At 42.2% G+C, this 12,435-nt stretch overlaps 1 protein-coding gene across 5 annotated transcripts in view; it reads left to right on the forward strand.

Moving 5' to 3' along the window:
• Positions 1–287: 287 nt before the first annotated feature.
• LOC149523542 (uncharacterized) overlaps positions 288–12,435 on the forward strand; it is a 929,974-nt gene continuing 917,826 nt past the window's right edge. For 4 of the 5 annotated variants that reach the window (XR_016350705.1, XR_016350704.1, XM_089782250.1 and 1 more), the window contains exon 1: positions 288–485. The gene's annotated coding sequence lies outside the window, so the exon portion shown is untranslated. Of the gene's footprint in view, positions 486–3,197; positions 3,269–12,435 lie in introns of all 5 variants that reach the window. The other variant, XM_089782251.1, reaches the window with a different exon arrangement.

Below are 12,435 nucleotides of genomic sequence, written 5' to 3' on the forward strand. Positions count from 1 at the left end.
CTTTGGTGAGAAGGGCCCCAGGCAAAACAGCCCCTGTCTGTCATGTGGGGACAGCCAGCCTTCCCCTTAGAAGCAGGTTAGCATGATAGTCTGCCTGGAGAGGGAGCCTAACTTCTCTTCCTAGAGCTTCTTCCCCATTCTGTTTCTCCCTCTAATTATGGCTATAGCTGTGGCTCTTTCATGCCAGCTGACCAGGGAGGCTTTTAAAAGGTCTCCGGCAGGCCTGAAGTAGAGTCAGCTGGCCCTAATTGAATCAAGGTAGCTATCTCAGCTGATCCTTAATCTGCCTGAGCTAGTGCCTTACCAGCTGCTCCTAACTGGCCCACTCCTGGTTAACAAGGGGACTGGCTTTTTCTTCCCCTCTTTGAGCTTCTTTCACTTCCCCCCCACCTCTCACTTCCTGATTGCATCCTGCTGACCTGACTTGTCACAGCACTAAGAGGAGCCACTGAAGTCAATGAGAGCTGTGGTCTGAACAAACAGTGGTATGTTTTGTTTGAATTTGAGGTCATATGCATCTCAAAGTGGACATCAAAACTAGGGGATACTTTTGATTGACATTGTGTGCCTGTGCCCCCATTTGCATCTGGGAAAAGGGGGATGAGAATAGCTCACCCTCATGGGGCTGTTGTAAGGCATGTTTGTGATGCTTGCTGATGATTCAATGATGGGCACAATGGAAAAACCAAAAAAGAAATCACTATTTCTGTCTTCAGAGGAGGGTGTCTTGTGTGGCCTGGCAGATCTGGGGCCAGCCACTGAACAAAGAGGGTGAAAGGAAATACTAAATACCTGCTCATTCCATGGGCATGGCCTATTCTGCGTGCTGAATGCAATAATTTCTGATCATGTAATTAAAGACTCTCACAATGAACATGCATAAGGAGCTAAAGTTTGCACGGGCAAGCTGAGTTTCTTAAGCTGAAAGCTTGACTTTGCTGCTTTAATTTTCTTTGCGTGAAGATTGGTGTGTATATATATATTTATTTTACACAATCTTCTTGGTTCATGGGATGGATGTATAAGGCTACTATAGTCTCAGTGCCGTTATGCAGTAACGCAGTGAGATGTTTATGCTACTGATCATGTGCGTGTAATTCAGGATGTTGTTTGGTATTGTAGTTAATATATCTGGTAAGGAGGAGACTCCAGAAAGCATCTGAGACAATAAGTCATTCTTTCCCACCTTGCCTCTATACAGAAGTAACCTCAGATGTGGAACTGTAATTATAAGCACATCTCCAAAACTTCCTGTATGTCCTTCATTTAGTTTAGTCTCAAAGCCTATCCTGTTCCACCAAAGTGTAGTCTCTCTTATTTTTACTATAGAAAATTAACATCCACAATAAAGGATCTCACAAATGAGTTTACACTAAAGGAAGTTCCCTGCATGAATAACTCTGTGCCCTTCATTTTGGTGGTTCCCTAAACATTTCATCCAATATTTGATCAAGTTGAGAACTATGTCAAAAGATGGACAGGCGAAATCTGAGCCTGCTCTGTTGAGGGTGTGCGGGAGGCGAGACTGGGAAATTCCTTGGTAGTATGGCAGTTTAAAATAATCCAGATACTTCTGAAATCATCTCTTTGAAAATCCCCTTTCTAGTTATATGTTAGAATCAAATCCTTGTACAGTTTAAAAAATGTTTTAAAGGGTTCTAGGATAAACTTTTTGCTTTATTACATTTTGTACAACGGCAAATGCCACCCATGTACTGTAACTGAAATATCCCATCTAGTCTGTCTAGCCACTCTTGCTCCAAATTAATGACCAATTAATGACTAATTACATCTGGTTTTCAATTTGATTTTAAGTTGAAACTTGTTAGGCATAATGAAGGCCCTGATTTGCCAATGTACTACACACAAGCAGATCTTGGCAGTCTTAGCATTGTAATTCTCTAGACATTCAGGTGCCTAAAACTGATTACACTTAGGTACAAGTGGGATTTTCAAATTTGCTGAAACAGATTAGGTGCTTAGCTCCTCTTGATATCACTGCGAACTAGGGCGCTACTAGACATCCCACTCTATCTTCTGGAACCTAAATTCCTCAAAAAAAATCTGGCCCCTGGTATCTTATTGATGCAAGATACACTTTAACTGATACTTTACCTTTGGCATTTTGACTGTTGAAAATACTGAGTTGCCCATATGGGACCACAAAATACATGCACAAATAGCAGCTTTATGGCTTATTTATTTCTGCCACTTAAGTTCTTCATGTGCCTGGGCTATGACAAGGTTCTGAGCTGAAGGAATATATTCCCAAAGTGACCTGCAGGCATGGCAGACTCGGGATAATGTGAGAGGGTCTTAGTGGTGATATTGGTGGAGGGGTGTGTGTGTGTGTGTGTGTGTGTGTGTGTGTGGTGTTTTTTTTTTTTTTTTTTTTTTTTTTTGACAGGGAAGCAAAATATTTAGAGTTTTCCTTTTCAGTAGGGCAGATGTATGCATGGGCTACAGGGTAAGCCTACTCAGTGGATTTGCCAAGGCCTAACATTATTCAGTGTTCAGATCTGTGGTGAACACTGAATTCTATACTAAGTACAAGGCATGATAGGAAAGAGTGATTGATAGAAAAATGATTTAATGGGATAGAAAAGCTAGGAGGAGAGAAAAATCCCTTACCTGTGTGTAGCTGTGGACTGTTTCTTGTTCAGTGGAAGGGGCAATGGATTGTCTGTCCCTGAATCTTCTCTGTATGTGATGCATTGTGTTTGGAGCTACACAGGAAATAGCAGTTTGGGTCTTGTAAGCAGAAGGAGACCATTTACATTAAGTGGGTGCTTAAAAAGGATGTGGTAATCTAAGCATGTCAGAGGAATAGATACTAACTTGATGTGGTTAGGAGAGAAGAGCACTGTTTGGGAAGCACCCACTGAAGTGAGCTTTTACTCCCCTGGATAATTGAGTTTGTTTTAATAAATGAGACTGTACTTGTATTAGTTTCTTTGCCCAGAATCATTGGTAGGGTAGAAATGATGAGGAACAAACCTGTGTTTAGATACACTGTATCCAGTTAAGCACCACTTACTCATTCAATGGATTCCTTAACTTGCACAAAAGGATTATTTTGTAACGTGGTGTATGGTTTTATCTAGGACCATACTATGTGTTTAAGGAAACTAGATTTTTGCTTTTTATATTTTGGAGATGACTAATTCCCCCCCCCCCCCCTTCTCTCCCCATTGTAGGTTGTACACTTACCTACCAAACAATGTGCCACGGATTGCTGCTTTCTTCAGGCTGTTGCCTCTAATTTCCGGTGATTATAGCTGCATTTGTACACTTTGCATTGAAAACAAACCCTGGTGTTTCTGCCAATTGTCTTTTTTCTTTTTTTAACAACCCAACTTTCACCCTAGAAAAGGGAGTCTATTTAGATAATGACAATCCATACTGCTGTTGCAAGGGAGAAGGAAAACCTTAAGTAACCTTATCCTTAAAATCATAAAGCTGGCTGTTTCATGGCACTGACGATGCCTTTTTTCCTAACGAGGAATGCAGAGTATACGATGTTCTGCTGGCTGCTCTAGTGGACAGGCAGGTTTGTGGAACTGAGCAATGAGGCTGGCTGGGCATTTTTTATTGACATGTTATTTCATTGGAAAATGCTGATTTGTTGAAAATGAGGGCGGAGGGGAGAGTCCATCCCAGAGTAATTAATAGGTCAGTGGTGAGGACACTCAGCTGGGAGCTGGGATGCTCAGGTTTTAGTCCCTGGTCCAAATGGGGCAAAGCAGGGACTTACCTGGGATGTGGGAGATCGATGATTAAGTGCCTGGCTATTGGCTATTTTGGTGCCTGTCCTGCTCTTGTCTTTCCCCACCCCAAAATACACCTCTCAAGGCCTTGGCTTCATTCAGTATCAGAATGGAAACAGATGCCAAAAGCCTCAACTTTTCCCAAAATGGAATTCTTGGTTTTTGGACCGTTCAAGTGAACAGAGTGTATGGACCCCTGGGGATTCTAAGGAGACTAATTGAAGGTTCCCAGTGGACTCTGTTGGTATTTGGCATCTGTGAAGCATCACGGATTATCCACATCGTACCACCTGACGTCATTCCTCTCTGTCTCAGCCTAAATAATGATTTCTCCATTAACAAATCCATTCTCATATTAGAATGGGTCTTCAAAACTTGATTTGCAGTTGTGGCCTCAAGGGACTACAAAAATGATGCCATCTAACAATTGATCTGGGCACAATTAATGGGTAATGTCCTAAACTTTACTGATGGGGGGGGGGGGGAAGAGAACCCCACAAAACCCCAAGACTTTGCTAGCTAATAGCACAGAGCCAATGCAGCTACATAAGGGCTTGTGTCTCATATATGCAAGTTGTGATGATATTGTCCTCAAAACTGAATGTACAGACCTTTTGACTGATGCTGTAAAAGAACATAATCTGGGGAAAATCATGCTGAATGAGTAACTTAAATCAACTTTTTTTTTTTTTTAACACAAGACCTCTTGTGATAATGAGTGATAAAAGCAGTTTGGTGATGTTTTGGAGGTGAGGGAAAAGAATATCTTCTAAAAAAGGAAAATTGAGCAGTTTCTAGCTTTTCTGGTTGCAGAGCCAAGCTTGGTAGAGTGACCCAATCATATTCAAAAGGCTTACATCAGAAGGCAAATAAACAAAATGATTTTAAAAACAAGGTTGCACCTCTAAAATCCGGGATTCTCAGGTCCGGCAATATCTAGGGTCTGGCATGACCTTGGATGTTCCAGGACCAGAGAGTCCCACTGCGCTGTAGGGATGTATGGGCCCGAGAGCCAGTGTATGGCTCAGCTGGGCTGCTGGGGGCCAGTGCACAGCTCAGGTAGGCTGGGCGGGGTGGGCAGGAAGCTGGTGTGTGGCTCGGCTGAGCTGTGGGAGATGGTGCGAGGCTCAGCTGGGCTGTAGGGGGAGCCAGGAAGCAGGGAGATAGGGGTGACACGACTTCTCCTGGTCCGGAAAAATCCTTCATCCGGGAACAGTCAGGTCCTGAGGTTACTGGACCAGGGAGGTCCAACCTGTATTTTTTTCTTTAACGCCTGTTTTTTTTAATGCATGGTATTGACAATACTGTCTTTCCTTACAGCTCCTCACACCATAATTATCCTTATTCAGCAATGCGCCTTGTGTCTGGCTCCTAATGAAATACAGTCATAATTCTTTGATTTGGGTAACAAAATAGAATGTTTGTCTCCAAAGGCATACTTGGAGACTACTGGGAAAAAACACCAGGTATGAATGATTTGGGCATTTCTTCTCTCCCCACTCCCCCGCTTTTGTGAATAAAATTCACAGTAAATTTCTCTCCCCGCCTATGGTAAGAATAAAAATGGAAAGAACTACTGGAAGGTTTGTTTTTTAGTATTATATTTTTCATGCCAGTTAAGCAAGATGTGAAAAGAATATATGGCTTAAAACATGCCACACATTTTAATAGCTGCTGGTTTTCTTTGTTGTCCTGTGTTCTATTGTACCTATTCTCCAAGAGCTAATTTCCTCAGCTACATTATCTCTGAGCAATGTCAAATCTCTCCCTATTAAAATGCAAGATAGGAATATTTTTGCATGATTTTTTTTTTTTTAAGGGTAGAGAGCATCTTTTGTGAAGTGTGTTCAGGAAAAGCTGCCCCACATCTCCAAGCAAATGAGCAGAAACTACTAACCCATTCTAGTAGACACATAATTCAGCCATTTTCTCCTTATTCTTATGACTAGTGGGATGGACTGGTGAGATGGGGAAAACTAATTTCTCTCTTTCCACATTCATTGATATGCAATGCTTTTGTCTATTTAACTTAGAACTAACTTTCTAGTACCTTAAAAGAAATACATTGTCGCGCTGAACTGTAAGTGCTTTCCTGTTTAAAAAAGTCTCATGTTGCCACTGTTAATGTGGCTGATAGCGTCTTAACAAAAGTTTAGACAGTTGCCTCAAAGTCTGGAGACATCTGGGCTGTACATTTTCAGAATGACAGTACAGACAGCCTAAATCAAAGGTATGAAAAAAAATACTATTTAACACCCTGACTTGTTATTCCTTTTTGGCTGTGTCTAGACTGGCCAGTTTTTCCGGAAAATCAGCCACTTTTCTGGAAAAACTTGCCAGCTGTCTACGCCGGTTGCTTGAATTTTCACAAAAGCACTGACGATCTCATGTAAGATTGTCAGTGTTCTTGCGGAAATACTATGCTGCTCCCGTTCGGGCAAAAGTCCTTTTGCACAAAACTTTTGCACAAAAGGGCCAGTGTAGACAGCTCAGATTTGTTTTCCGCAAAAAAGCCCTGATCGCGAAAATGGCGATCGGGGCTTTTTTGCGGAAAAGCGCGTCTAGATTGGCACGGATGCTTTTCCGCAAAAGCACTTTTCTGTTAAAAGCATTTCCAGAAAATCATGCCAGTCTAGACGTAGCCTCTTTGTTTTGTGATGTAAGACACGCTGGCAGAAAGATGGACAAATCTTTGGATTTCTCAGGTAGCTAACTGTAACAAAGTAACAGTATTTTCTTGGGATCCCACTTGACAAGATGCTGATTCATGATTCATGCTTGCAAGTAACGCCTTAACTCCCGTATGTCCACAGGAGGTGGGAGTGACCCATAAAAGAGAAGGTGTGAATGGAACCCTAGGAACAGCCAAACCTGGTGCCAAAACACAAACAAACCTACCAACCTTAGGTTGAAATCTGTTACGTTGTTACTGGTCTGTGAAGAACGCTGGGCCTCAGCACGGGAGTTAGATTTGAGTCTTCACAGTGACAATTGTTGGAGAAGACTGAAACCGCTGTTCGCTAAATGCAGCTTTAAATGATCTGCGTCCCAGGGTTAAAAAAATTGCAGAGTTGGGGCCAAGATCGGTAGTGTATATCACAGCCATGAATATTGCCAGGCTGACATAAGCATGATAAATGTCGATCGCTTCAAATCTAGGAAATTCAGAGTTGTGAACTATTTGGGATTCCTTTCAATTACTCTGTGTGTGAGTCAGTCAGCTAGCTAGCTGGGAAGCCTGCCGGGGGTGGGAGGCACAGGTGATTACTGCAATGGACTGGACACCTCTGGCATGAAGCTATTTCTGGGGGCTGGAGGGGATGGCGGGCCCACGGACAGTTTCAAAAGCTTTGCTGAAATTGACAAGCTCCTGGGTAATGTTTCAATTCTGTTGAATCAGCATTTTTAGAAGGAAAGCTGTTCTGGTAGGGGAATTCTTTAACTGGCTCCACCTAGTCACCATCCTGTCCTCCCTGCCCATTCCTCATGCTCATTTTGTCCTTCCTCAAATTAGACTGTATGCTCTCAGGAGCAAAGGCCATTATTATTTGGTGCTGCCCAGGGCTACCACAATGCATTGGGTTCCCTGTGTTTGATTGTATTAGGTGCTGCACAAACACACGATTAACGGAGAGTCCTTGCCCCAAAGTCTGGTAGTTCAGCTGTGAGTATAAAATGATATCTTGGATCCTGATGGGCAATAAATCCACACAAATAATGATAGACCTTGTGACATTACATATTCTTTATGGAAATATGCTTGTCATAACTGAGAGATGCTTGATGCAAGATAATTTGTGTAAGATATCATTGGAAAGGTTATGATTTACTGAACATGATTATGCTCATTAGGCCTTCTGGTAGATGCTCCACATGGCTACTGACTCTCAGATGCTGTAATGTTGCAGAGTCAGGTGACCTGGTCACCTGATATGAACCTGCATCTTGGACTGCTGAATTGTTTCCTGGGGGTGGGAAGGAGAAGGCTCAGACAAATAATTCCTGATTTATGGAAATTCTATATAAAGGGGAGAAAAGCAATTGGGATCTTTAGTTTGCTTCACTTGTGCCTCCCCATGCTGAAGAGATACATGAAAACACCTGGAAACAAAAGGATAGTAATGGAAGAAGCAGGAGTGGGGGAAGAACTGCCGAATCTAGGTTAAAAGAATACATTTGGTGTGTGAAGGACTCTGCCTAAAACAATATCTAGGGTGAGAAATTATTACTTGTAACCAGTTTCTTTAGTGAATCAAGCTTAGTTTCCGTGCTTTGTGCTATTTTCTTAGTAATCTGCTTTGTTCTGTTTGCTATTCCATTAACCACTTAAAATACACCATTTAGGAGCTAACAATCTTCTTCCTTGTTTCTAATATAACCCATTTATGTAATCTCTAACTGGGTGTGGGAGAGAGAGCAGTGCATATCTTCCTCCACATTCAGGGAGGAGGTGAATTTCTTAAACTTTTGGATTTGTATCTGGGGAGTAGGGGGTGGGGTGAATACCTGGAGCTGAGAAAAGTCCAGCAAGTCCCTTAAACTGGGCCTTCCCTGAGCTGATCTCCGTGTCTGTCCTTTTGTGGCTCTGCCTGTGTGCTTGGCTGCAAGAGGCTTGTGAGGCTGGCCCAGCAAAACCAGGGAAAGGGGACCCAGGCTGGCAGAATAGGCTGATTCGGTGGCATCTCATTTCATCAGGTGGCATTTCAGGGGGTCTGAGTTATCACAGATCCCTGCCTCCATGTAGGCTGGCATGCCAATGTGGCACTCACCACTAGTCATTCCAAGTAGGCTTTATAAACAATCCATCTATACCGCCTATGCAAAGACACCTGCATGGAGATCTCTCGACATGGGGACCCTGCTGCTGATGAGCTTCCTGGGTGTCTGTGCTTGGGTGTGCAATAGCTGGTCTTCTTTCAAGGCACTGCTTGTGCTGATGCATGCTGTGCAGTGGGGGTGGATGGTGGTAAATGGAGGTGCTCTAAAAGACATGTCCTGGAGGACCAAAGAACACTTAGTGAGTTCAGTTTACAGCTGTGCACTTTTGTGATGTGCCCCCTATGGAAGAAATTCAGAGAGCAGCGAGACAACCATAATATTGACTTGTTGCAGGTGAAACAGAGACTAGTGGGTGATTTTGCTGCCTTCAGAGGCCTGGATAGATTTTTGTGAATAAAACCCTGAGCAAAACATTTCTCTTCCACCCGAAAGGTGTTTTTGTCCTTGTGCGGGTAGCACTCATTGCTACATTATTGAGTGACTGCAGGGAAGCACTTCTCTATTGCCAGAGGGGTAGAAGCAAGAATAGATTCCACCAGTTGGTTTTATTGAGTCAGGGAGAAAGTATAACACAAAAGTGAGATTGAGAGATAGGAGGAGTTGGGGTTTGTTGAAAGTGCGCATTCAGGACTGTGCTAATGGGGAGACCGAATGTTGGGTCAGTTAACTGTTGTTGGTTTTGCAACATTTGCAAATGAATTGCAAAATGCGTGAAGAGAATGAAGAGTTCATTCCAACTGCAGCCCTGAGCCAGGCAGAAGGACTAGCCAGAAGGGGCTACATTGCTCAGTCTGGGGCTGCTGAGGGCTGGCAGGAGACAGAACGCCATTAGGACTGCTCTAAATTATTCTCTGGCTGCAAAGACCTTTTTGAACTTTTCTAGCCCCTGAGGGAGACAGCAATAGTTCACAAGCGACCCCTAATTCCCTCATCTCTGTACGCATTCAGCACAGGGATTACCTGTGGGGGATAGGAGTTGTCAAGCTGGCTAAGAGTATACATCAGAGGAGAAATAGGGACTTAAAGCTGCTTTGTGGCTAGTATATTTGGCATAGAAGTCTGCTGATTAGCCCTGGTTCGAAATACATTGGTGTGTTATACAGCAATAAAACTTTTTCTTTCTTTTTTTTTTAACAGTCTCGAATACAAAACAACACTTAACATGTTCATACTACTTCCAATGGACTTGGTTCCCTAGTTTCCATTATACAAAAATCTGAAACTGGGATTTTGTTTCTTTGGGATGAGTGAATTGTACTTCATAGAAGTTGCCACTTTTTTAATTAACTATTGATTTGGAGGATTGGTATACTGAGGTTAATCGGGTGTGACAAGAATAGATAACATTGCTTGGCTTTTTCAAATTTGAGGTATATAAATCTGAGGCAGTGTATCCATAGATTAGAAATGGAATTTCCTGCTAGGAACAATCAATACAGCCCTGGAGCTAGGAATTCAAACTACACCTCAACTCTACTGTATAGGAGTCTTGTTATTCAAAAGGGTTTGTTTTTGTCTGTTTGGTTTTTTTCGGTGGCAAAAAGGAGTTTAATCTTAAAACAGATTACATTAGCATGACCATGGATATGCATTAACACAACTCTTTCTCCAAGGAATGCAGACTCCATTTTTCGTTAAAGATTGTATTCCCAAAGTTAGCTGAAGCCTCCAGTCTACTTTTGAAGGAAGTGTACATAGCTCTTCAAATATGAGTGGGACCTTTCTTTGACATTCTGTTTTATGAAGCCAACTTGCAATAAACCCATGTTTGCAGGGTCAATCACTTCTGGAGAGCAGAGACCAGAACCATTGCCCTTCAATGTCAAAACCACAGCATTGACAACATGTGGTGAAGGAAACTACCTCCTGTGGCTGATGGTAGTAGGTCTTTTATCCTTGCTGTCAGTCAGCACTCTGTTCTGCACACAATCCAGTATGCTACATGCTTTGATGGATAACTCATTTGCCTAATTAATGGTTCTCTGTTTTGGTTAAATAGCACTTAAATGCAGTGCTATTTAAGGTGAGGGGAATAAACTTAAAGGGTACATGCACAAAATACTACTTGATCCTCTTCATATGTCTGAGTTGTACGCCTTCCCCACCCTATCCACTTTATTTCCTTCTGGTCCAGCACTTGTAACAACAGTTATAAAAATTTCCATGCAGGGTTAGGAAGTTGGTGATCTGGTGGACAGAAGGAGGTGGGAAGAAGGAAAATCAATTTGGAAAGGAAGAGGAGAAAAAAAGTTAAAATGTTCATATTAGTCAAATATGTCAGATGATTGAGGGTTTGATTCTTTTGTTCTACCCCATCTCCAAAGACTAGTCAGACTTTTTAAAAGGCAGGAATTAGTATTACTTATGCTGCAGCCTTCTTTGGCATTTCACCAATTGCAAAAGCTGTTTATTGCTACTTCGAGCACCAGGAACATTATCCGTTAATTACCAAATGCTCCAAATGTACTCTCTTTAGTTTCATTATAAATGACTTGGATAATGCATGCTCGTTTAGCAATTCTTTATGAAATGGAAAGTCCTCCGCCTAAAGCAAATGACTGTTTGTTTTTGTGAAAAGTGACGAGTAACTTTTGGTGGATGTCAGTTTTTATTAGCTTAACTGAAGACCCTTCCTCTGACTGAGAGAGCTAAGCCCTGTGAAAATTTGACCTCTTTTAGGTCCTTCAAGTTGGGTTTCAAAAACAAAGGCTTCCAAAATAACTACTGGTTGAATCTCTTTAGTCCAATACTCTTTGGTCCAGCAACATCCGTAGTCCAGAATGATTTTAGTCGGCTGGAAGTCTACATAGCATGGGTGTAACCAAGTTTCCCACAGCCCCATAAAGTTTGTTTATGGCCACCAGTCCTGGCTCTCAGTGCTCTATGCTGTTCTTTTGATCTAATTTACCCTCTAAATGTCTTCCAAGAGCCTGGTAAGCAGTGGAAGTGTTGGTAATGCTGCTAGATAGTTTTGTCCTCCCACAGTTTGGCAAATTCTCTGGTTCAGCACCAGTTGGGTCCTGAGAGTGCTGGACTAGAGAGGTTCAATCTGTAGTCACGTTTGAAAGTCTTGGCCAATATGCTTGTACTGATTAACTAGGTGTATCTGTTTACTAATTTATTCCTAATTAGTCATTCATAAAAAAGAGCAAAAATCTCAGAACATGTTTGACACCAAGATGCCCGTCTTTGTGGTAAGCTTTCTTATCTTTAAATACCTCACAGGTGAACTGTGTTGTGTGTTATGTACCCATGATGAACTGGGTAGGATTTTTAAAGGAGCTGACGTCTGAACAAGTCACTGCAGGATCAGTAGCAAAGTGTTGCCATTTGTCTAAGGGGAAAGTTTATGCTAGCTTCCAAATGATTGTGTTCTTCTAATGGCCCAGTTCAGTACTTCTAGTCAATGGGGTTTGGGCACCTAATTTCCATGGGCATTGAAAAATCACATGCATTAATGCTAAATTCGAACCCAGACTTTATAAAGAATCAAGGTATTGACATTGCTAGGCCGAACGAAAATAGAGCTATGTGATAGGGCAGTGTTTCTTAAAATGTGTTCTACTGGTGTGGCATGAGGTAGTCAGAGGTGGGCTGTGGAGAACAGAATTCAAAATGGCCACCCTTAAAAGGGCAGACGAGTGTTTTTTTTCTCCAATGTAAGTGGTGATAGCGCCTCGCAGGAAGAGAAGGCAGGGATCAAGACTGCTTTTGGTGAGAGCTGTGATGACAGGCCTTCCTGTGAGGGGAGTGCATAGTGGTCAGGGTCACTATTACAAGCTGGAAAAGAGCTTTTTAAAATCATCTTGTCAAAACCAAGTCTACAGTCCATTCTTGAGTATTTTGGCCACTTTGCAGTCAGAAACCAAGCATAGAAATGGGATTCCTA

Source organism: Pelodiscus sinensis, chromosome 15, assembly GCF_052426305.1.
Source record: "Pelodiscus sinensis isolate ZL-2025 chromosome 15, ASM5242630v1, whole genome shotgun sequence".
Lineage (NCBI taxonomy): Eukaryota > Metazoa > Chordata > Testudines > Trionychidae > Pelodiscus > Pelodiscus sinensis.